Genomic DNA, 9487 nt, shown 5'->3' with positions numbered 1-9487 from the left:
TGACCGGCACGGGGACACAGTGGTTAGCACTGCTGCCTCACAGCCCCAGGGACCCAAGTTCAATTCTGGCCTTGGGTGACTGTGGAGTTTGCACATTTTCCTGTGTCTGCATGGGGTTTCCTCCCAAAGTCCAAGGATGTGCAGATTAGGTGGGGTTACAGGGATAGGGTGGGGGAGTGGGCCTTGGTAGGGTGCTCTTTCAGAAATCGGTGCAGACTTGATGGGCTGAATGGCCTTCTGCGCTGTGTAGGAATTCTATTCGGTGATCTTATTCTATTCTGTTTGGTGTGGGGTGGTGGTTATGAGTTGTAGACACTTGGGGAACGATCGGTTTGAAAGACAGGAAGAGGAATGGCTGTTCGTTATCAGCACTGCCCTCGCTGTTTCCTGCCCGGCCCAGCTTTAGGGTAGCCTGCAGATTGGGAGTGACTGGTCCCAGACAGCAGAACAGCGGTATCATGGTCTGCTGACTCGAGGCTCACTTCACAGAATGCTTTTCCTGCTGAGATACTGTGATAAGCTGTAATTAGTGTTGTGGTTCTGGGAGTGACCGAGATAGAGAGCGATGTAGAGGGAGAAGAGAGGGGTTGGGGTGGGGGTGAGGGAGAAGAAGAGAGGGGGTGGGGTGGGAGGGGAGGGAGAAGAGAGAGGGTGGGGGGGGGGAGGGAGAAGAGGGGGGGGGAGAGGGAGAAGAGAGAGGGTGGGGGGGGAGGGAGAAGAGGGGGGAGGGAGAAGAGAGAGGGTGGGGGGGAGGGAGAAGAGGGGTGGGGGGGGAGAAGAGAGAGGGGGTGGGGGGAGAAGAGAGGGGGGTGGGGGAGGGAGAAGAGAGGGGGTGGGGGAGGGAGAAGAGAGGGGGGTGGGGGAGGGAGAAGAGAGGGGGAGGGAGAAGAGAGGGGGTGGGGGAGGGAGAAGAGAGGGGGGTGGGGGAGGGAGAAGAGAGGGGGGTGGGGGGAGGGAGAAGAGAGGGGGTGGGGGGAGGGAGAAGAGAGGGGGGTGGGGGGGGAGAAGAGAGGGTGGGGGGAGGGAGAAGAGAGGGGGGTGGGGGGAGGGAGAAGAGAGGGGGGTGGGGGGAGGGAGAAGAGAGGGGGTGGGGGGAGGGAGAAGAGAAGGGGGTGGGGGAGGGAGAAGAGAAGGGGGTGGGGGAGGGAGAAGAGAAGGGGGTGGGGGGAGGGAGAAGGGTGGGGGGAGGGAGAAGAGAGGGGGGGTGGGGGGAGGGAGAAGAGAGGGGGGTGGGGGGAGGGAGAAGAGAGGGGGGGTGGGGGGAGGGAGAAGAGAGGGGGGCGGGGGGAGGGAGAAGAGAGGGGGGTGGGGGGAGGGAGAAGAGAGGGGGGTGGGGGGAGGGAGAAGAGAGGGGGGGTGGGGGGAGGGAGAAGAGAGGGGGGTGGGGGGAGGGAGAAGAGAGGGGGGTGGGGGGAGGGAGAAGAGAGGGGGGTGGGGGGAGGGAGAAGAGAGGGGGGGTGGGGGAGGGAGAAGAGAGGGGGGGTGGGGGGAGGGAGAAGAGAGGGGGGGTGGGGGGAGGGAGAAGAGAGGGGGGGTGGGGGAGGGAGAAGAGAGGGGGGTGGGGGGAGGGAGAAGAGAGGGGGGTGGGGGAGGGAGAAGAGAGGGGGAGGGAGAAGAGAGGGGGAGGGAGAAGAGAGGGGGGTGGGGGAGGGAGAAGAGAGGGGGGTGGGGGAGGGAGAAGAGAGGGGGGTGGGGGGAGGGAGAAGAGAGGGGGGTGGGGGGAGGGAGAAGGGAGGGGGGTGGGGGGAGGGAGAAGAGAGGGGGGTGGGGGGAGGGAGAAGAGAGGGGGGTGGGGGGAGGGAGAAGAGAGGGGGGTGGGGGGAGGGAGAAGAGAGGGGGGGTGGGGGGAGGGAGAAGAGAGGGGGGTGGGGGGAGGGAGAAGAGAGGGGGGGTGGGGGGAGGGAGAAGAGAGGGGGGGTGGGGGGAGGGAGAAGAGAGGGGGGTGGGGGGAGGGAGAAGAGAGGGGGGTGGGGGAGGGAGAAGAGAGGGGGAGGGAGAAGAGAGGGGGGTGGGGGAGGGAGAAGAGAGGGGGGTGGGGGAGGGAGAAGAGAGGGGGGTGGGGGAGGGAGAAGAGAGGGGGGTGGGGGGAGGGAGAAGAGATGGGGGTGGGGGGGGGAGAAGAGAGGGTGGGGGGAGGGAGAAGAGAGGGGGGTGGGGGGAGGGAGAAGAGAGGGGGTGGGGGGAGGGAGAAGAGAAGGGGGTGGGGGGAGGGAGAAGAGAAGGGGGTGGGGGGAGGGAGAAGAGAAGGGGGTGGGGGGAGGGAGAAGAGAGGGGGGTGGGGGGGGAGGGAGAAGAGAGGGGGGTGGGGGGAGGGAGAAGAGAGGGGGGTGGGGGGAGGGAGAAGAGAGGGGGGTGGGGGGAGGGAGAAGAGAAGGGGGTGGGGGGAGGGAGAAGAGAGGGGGGTGGGGGGGAGGGAGAAGAGAGGGGGGTGGGGGGAGGGAGAAGGGAGGGGGGTGGGGGGAGGGAGAAGAGAGGGGGGTGGGGGGAGGGAGAAGAGAGGGGGGGTGGGGGGAGGGAGAAGAGAGGGGGGGTGGGGGGAGGGAGAAGAGAGGGGGGGTGGGGGGAGGGAGAAGAGAGGGGGGTGGGGGGAGGGAGAAGAGAGGGGGGTGGGGGGAGGGAGAAGAGAGGGGGGGTGGGGGGAGGGAGAAGAGAGGGGGGGTGGGGGGAGGGAGAAGAGAGGGGGGTGGGGGGAAGGAGAAGAGAGGGGGTGGGGGGAGGGAGAAGAGAGGGGGGTGGGGGGAGGGAGAAGAGAGAGTGGTGGGGGGAGGGAGAAGAGAGGGGGGTGGGGGAGGGAGAAGAGAGGGGGGTGGGGGAGGGAGAAGAGGGGTAGGGAGAGGGGGGGGAGGTACAAGAGAGGGGAGGAGGGAGTGGAGAGGTGTATTGTTCGGTGAGAGAGATTGCAAGGTGGGGGGGGTGGCGGAAGCGTGTGAAATGTAGGCGGAGAAAGAGAGACGACGTGGGAGAGTGAGCGAGATTCGGGGGCAATGCTCTGTTTGACGCTGTATTTACACTGGGTGCTGCACAGTGAAGGTTATTCTGGAACTCCAAACCCTGCTAAAGTGCCAGCTAATGCTTGGTTATCAAAGTGGAAGCTCCTGATGAAAGGGGCAGTGACTATATGGGTGGGATTTGCTGCACAAACTGAAGGGGTCATGGCAAACAGTTGTTTGTTTCAGATTGGTTGGAAGTATACAGTGGCGTTCCCCTGAGATCTCTGCTTATCTGTGAATGACCAGGGAAATGCAAGGCATAGTTTCAGAGTTTGAAGATGATACAAAACTCAGATTTCGCAAACAATGAGACAGGCAGAAACAGGGGGACACAGGAGGACTCGACCTACACATGACCATTCAACACAATGAAGTGCGAGGGAATAAGACGCTTGGTGGGGAGAATAATATAAGCTAAATGATAAATTCTGGAAGGTTCTGGAACAGAGATGCCTGGCAATATTCATACGCAAATCAGGACCCAGCTGAGAAACACATTTGAAAGTTTCGGGGGAGAGAATTAATCAAGGCCTTCGAAGATCACAAAGGGTTTGGACCGAGTTAATAAGGAGCACGTGTTTCCCATGGCAGGGGGTCGATAACTAGAAGGACACGGATCGTAGAGAGTCGATAAAAGAATCAGAGGTGGGGGTAGGGGAGATGAAGGCAGATTTGATTTATGCAGCAAGTTGCTGTGATCAGGGACGTGCTGCCTCAGGTCGGTGGAAACAGTAGGTTTCCGAGGGAATTGGATAAATGCCCCAAGGGGGCAGGGCTGTGAAGAATGAGGAGAGATGGAATGGGATAAATTGGATAGATCTGTCAACGAGCTCGCACAGGCAAGATGGGTCAAATGGTCTCCTGTGCTGTTTCAATCATGATCCTGTGACCCCCCCATCATGTTCATTAACAACACAACCAACTTGCATTTATATAGCGCCTTTCATATCGCAAGCATTCCAAGGCTCTTTGCAAGCATCAGCAAACAAAAATTCACTATTCTTAAATGACTTTGAAGGCATAGAAAGTCAAGCATCCAAATTTGCTGATGATACAAAGTTAGGCGGCATTGTAGACAGCCTTAGATGATAGCATAGAATTGCAAGGAGATACTGACAGACAAGGATACTGAGCAAAATTGTGGTAAATAGAATTCAATGTCAGCCAGTGTGAGGTTATCCATTTTGGACCAAAAATGGATAGAGCAGAGTACTTTCTAAATAGAAAGAGGTTAAGTAAAGTGGATGTCCAAAGAGACTTGGTGGTTGAGGTGTATTGATCCTGAAAATGTCACGAGCAACAGAAAATAAAATGCTAGCCTTTATATCTAGAGGATTGGAGGATATAGACACAGAGGTTATGCTGCAGCTGTAGAAAACCCTGATTAGACCCCACTGCGAGTGCTGTGAGCAGTTCTGGGCACCACACCTTGGGAAGAATATTTTGACCTTGGAGGGAGTGCAGCGTAAATTTACTAAAATGATACTTGGATTACAGGGGATAAATTACGAGGAGAGATTACTCAAATTAGACCAGTTTTCACTAGAATTTAGAAGGTTACGGGGTGATCTGATCGAAGTCTTCAAGTTGTTAACAGGAAAAGACAGGGTAGATAAAGACAAACTATTTCCACTGGTTGGAGATTCTAAAACTAGGGGCATAGTCTAAAACATTAGGCCAGACCATTCAGGAGAGATGTTCTTCACTCAAAGGGCGGTAGAGGTTCGGAAACAGAAGTTGCTAGATCAGTTAATTTTAAATCCGGGATAGATAGATTTTTGTTCAGCAAAGATCTGAAGGTATGTGGAACAAAGGCAGGTAAATGGAGTTGAATTAAATGAAATGAAATTAAAATCGCTTATTGTCACAAGTAGGCTTCAAATGAAGTTACTGTGAAAAGCCCCTAGTCGCCACATTCCGGCGCCTGTTCGGGGAGGCTGGTACGGGAGAGTTGGGTCACAGATCAACTATGATCTGTAAATAATGGGACAGGCTCAGGCTCGAGGGGCTGAATGACCGACTCCTGTTCCTATGTTCCTAAAATTTGACATTGAACCGCACAAAGAGATATTTGGGTCAGATAACCAAAGTGGTCGATCAAAGGTTACCAACGGTGTTAAGGAGCGTCCTGGAGGAGGACAGTGAGGCCGACTGGGAAGTTTCGGGAGGGAATTCCAGGGTTCAGTGAACCACATAGCTGAAGGCACGTATGCCAGTGTTGGAGCGATTAAATCCGGTGGGGGGAGGGTTGGGTGCTGCTGAGGAGACCAGGATTGTCGGAGTGGAGAGAGCTCAGTTAGAGGGTTGGGGGGGGTGGGGTGGTTTAAGGCTGGAGGAGATCACAAAGATGGGGGGGATGCGGGGTGATGGCGTGGTATGGGTGGCCAAGGCCGTGTGGAGGGAACTGGGAGCGAGGATGAGAAGTTTAAAACTGAGGTGTTGCTGGACTGAGAGACGGGCGTTGGAGATGGGGGGAATGCAGCTTGCCGCGCCTTAGTACACCAATCGGATGACTTCAGGTTTACAGAGGGGAGAATGTAGTTGGCTGGCCACACGAGTATTGGAGTCATTGAGTCGGAGAGGGAACTAAAAGCATGCAGGTTCAGCAACTACTAGGGAAGGATATTCCCCCTTGTGGAAGAGTCTAGGACCAGAGGGCACAATCTCAGAGTAAGGGGTCACCCATTTCACACACCGGTGAGGAGGAATGTCTTCTCTGAGGGTAGTGAATCTGTGGAATTCTTTACCACAGAGAGCAGTTGAGACTGGGCAGGTAAGTATGTTCACAGCCGAGATAGATTTTTAAGGGAGTCTGAGATTATGCTCTCTGGTCCGAGACTCTCCCACAGGGGAAACATCCTCTCAGCATCTACCCTATCAAGCCCTCTTGAGAATCCTATATGTCTCAATCAAGTCGCCTCTCATTCTTCGAAACACCTGTAAGGGAATCAAGGGTTATGGGCATAAGGCGGGAAAGTGGAGTTGCGGATTATCACATCCAATCAGTCATGATCTTGTTGAATGGTGGAGCTGAAATGAAGGGCTGAATGGCCTACTTCTACCCCTGTTGAGCTCTTTAAGCATTTTATAAGGTCCAGTGACTTCACTGTTTATTCTTCTAAACTGTAAACAATTCAGGCCCAGTCTCCTCAATCTCTCCTCTTAGGACAGTCCAACCATCCTGGTGAACCTGGACTCCCTATATCAGTGCTTTTCAAACTTGTTTTCCCTGGGATCCACTTTTGCCAACCTGCTGGCCTTCATGACCCCTGCCGGCAGACCTTCGTTACCCACACTGCCTGACCTTTGCGACCCACCATTTTCACATACCTTTTATGTGACAAATGAGTCTGCTTAGTCCTCCAATTTCACTTGCTTTGTTATTCAATGTTCCATTTCTGCTGAGGACTTAAACTGATGATTTAAGTTCTCGCTGCATCCTTTGAAAAAAATCAAGATGTTTGTCCTCAAACTCACTATGCTTAGTCTTCAAATGGCTTTGAAGTTTTGAGGGTTTAAAAATTTAATTTGCCAGTACTTCCCTGCATATAACACACATTGGCTTTTCATCCTGTCATGAGAATGTCGCTTTAAGAAATGGTTAGCTGCTCATGTTACTGCAGTGATGTCAGAGTGTGGGTGGAGCTGAGCTCTGGTTCTGCTTTTTAGTTTCACTTTGAGGAAAAGCTTGGGTGTGTCTGGGTTTTCCAGTGAGCTGCAGCTAAAGTTAAACAAAGAGCTGTCCTGTTGATCTCTGCCATCCAAAGACTATCTCTGGATTATTTGGTGAATTCAGAATTATAAATGTTCTCAATAGTGAATGTGAACCTAATGTGCTCCTGTTTAAAGGTTTGTTCAGTCTTTTGGATGTTAAAAGGACAGCTTAAAGGATTACTTAGTGTTGTATTCTTTGGGGGTTATCTTTGAATTAATGGTTGCTAAGATATTCACTGTTTGTTTTAAAAAGGTTAATTTGAGTTCATAGAATAAACATTGTTTTGTTTTAAAAAACACTGGTCCCTTTCTGCTGTACCATACCTGTGGAGTGAGCCTTGTGCTCCCATACCACAATCTATTAAAAGTTATGGGTCAGGTGAACTCCATGATACACTTTGAAATGAAATGAAAATCGCTTGTTGTCATAAGTAGGCTTCAAGTGAAGTTACTGTGAAAAGCCCCTAGTCGCCACATTCTGGCGCCTGTTTGGGGAGGCTGGTACGGGAATTGAACCGTGTTGCTGGCCTGCCTTGGTCTGCTTTAAAAGCCAGCAATTTAGCCCAGTGTGCTAAACCAGCCCATGGGGTTCTCTAAACCCTGACCCATAACCATCCTGATTCTCATTGATGCAATTAGCAAAGCCATACCTCAAGAAATCATCTTTATACTGCTTTGTTCACAATTTCAGATTCTTCTTAGTAAGCTGTTCACCAGAGACCCTGGACCCCTGCTTACAGCTCACACCAGCACTGCTCTGTCCTGCTGTGAACTCTGCTGAGGAGCTCTCTCCAGCAGATTCAGTTGCGATCCTGGCTTGTTTGATCCTCTCTTCCTTCTTAAAAAAAACAATCTATCTTCAGTTCTTCACAATCCTGTTGCCTTGCTCGCAGCTCGAAAATGGAGGAATATGTCCTCCATGATTTTGCGCCAAAAGCACAGACTACCGTCAGTGTATGAGCTGGGTGTGTGATCTGCTCTCTGCCGCCGCTTCTGGCGGGAAGACTGCGCTGTTGGCATTTAAAACCCGGTCGCGGCCAACAGTCTTCTTTTATTTTCAGGTTTTTATTCCGTTTTTATTAGGAGTGACAAAAGTTACAACTTTAGAAGGAAACAAAATTGGACATAATGATTGCAGCTCAGAAGTTGGCAGCTTTTTTGAAACTGTTAAGAAGAGCTAATTGGGCCGCGAAAGAATGAACAGCACAAAGCTATAGGCATTAATGTGTCCGCTGTATTCTTCAATTTCAGGTTTCAAAGAAGATTCTAGCTTCATTGTTACCAATGTACAGTCAGTGAAAGTCTAGAATTTCGGCCTTGGTTCTGGGAACCTGTGCATCTGGACCAGTTTTCCAAATCCACCGTCATAATCTGTCCTATATTCATCACTTACCTGACCAACAGATTTCCCTCGCCCAAACTGTCTGCCTTCTTTTGAAGCCAGTATCCTCATCTGTTGTGGGATGATTCGATCATCCAAGTGTGTTCCATTAATAAATCTCATGCACTGTTCAGCATCACTAAGTGTGTAATATTCCGCAGAATCAGCCTGAAGTTTTCTCCAAGCCCATGTTGATTCGCTTGACATCACCTCTTTTTGAGAAGAGTTCATAGGTCTGTTCCTCGGTAATGTAAAACAACATATCCGCTTCCCCGGAAGTGCTGGTCACTGTATTGGCTCATCTCCACGTGAGAGTCACTGTTGAGGGTGTTCACCACAGACATGGCATCAGAGAGAAAAACCGCGGTGCTCCACAACCGGATCAAGGAAATCATCCTCATGGGACTGGAAACCTGTCCCTCTCGTCTGGCATTCTCAACCTAAAAGCCGGTTGCGGCCGGCATTCGACAAAGCCGGTTGCGGCATATGGGTGCTTCTACCATGATCGGGAATGTTTGAAATACCCTGCCCTATATAGCAAGTATACCTTTCCTTGGATAAGGAGACCAAAGCTGTGCACAATACTCCAGGTGTGGTCTCACTAAAGTTCTGTACAATTGAATCAAGGCAACTTCTGTGTTCAGGTCCTTTTGCGATGAAGGCCAGCATACCATTCGCCTTCCTAACTGCTTTCTGCATGTTAACTTTTGGTGACTCTGGAACAAGGACATCCAGGTCCCTCTGGACATCAATGCTTCCCAAGTTTTCGCTGACCCACATTATATTCCATCTCTCATGTTCTCTCCCATCCACCGAGTCTGTCCAAATCCCTTTGAAGCCTCTTTCCATCATCCTCGGAACGCACATTCCCACCTAGTCCTGTGTCATTAGCAAAGTTGAAAATCATGCATTTTGCCTCCGCGAGATTGACAACAGCCGGGGGTGGGTGGGGGATTCTTGCTGTACCCCACCCGTCTAGTCAGCGTCTTCCTTCTCTGTTTTCTGTCAGTTTGCCACCTCTTAATTCATGTCGGCATCTTCCTCCCGATAAGCTACATTTAGATATTCACATATTAGATATGGCAGCCATAACCTCAAGGGAGGGGGGTTCTAGGATTTTACGACAATGAAGGAACTGCCAATATATTTCCAAGTTGGGGCGATGCGTTACTTTGAGGGGCATTTCCAGGCGGTGGTGTTTGTATCTGCTACTCTTGTCTTTCAAGGTGGGCAAAGTGCCGAAAAGTGTGTTTTAGTGTAGCCTGATCTTTGTTGACCTACGATAGGCCAAATGGACACTAGCTGTGCTGTAAACATGTATGGATCTATGAATGCCATGTGCTCCGATTTTGTTCATTAAGCTCTCATATGTGACCTTATCGAAAGCCTCTGAAAAGCCAAA

General features: G+C 51.9%; 1 pseudogene; it reads right to left on the bottom strand.

Annotated features, from left to right (window-relative positions):
• Positions 1–8007: 8007 nt before the first annotated feature.
• Positions 8008–8429, bottom strand: LOC140387305 (nuclear cap-binding protein subunit 2-like; annotated as a pseudogene).
• Between the last annotated feature and the right edge of the window lie 1058 nt (positions 8430–9487).

Source organism: Scyliorhinus torazame, chromosome 12, assembly GCF_047496885.1.
Source record: "Scyliorhinus torazame isolate Kashiwa2021f chromosome 12, sScyTor2.1, whole genome shotgun sequence".
In the NCBI taxonomy this organism is placed as follows: Eukaryota; Metazoa; Chordata; class Chondrichthyes; order Carcharhiniformes; family Scyliorhinidae; genus Scyliorhinus; species Scyliorhinus torazame.
This window is presented reverse-complemented; position numbering and strand designations above follow the sequence as displayed.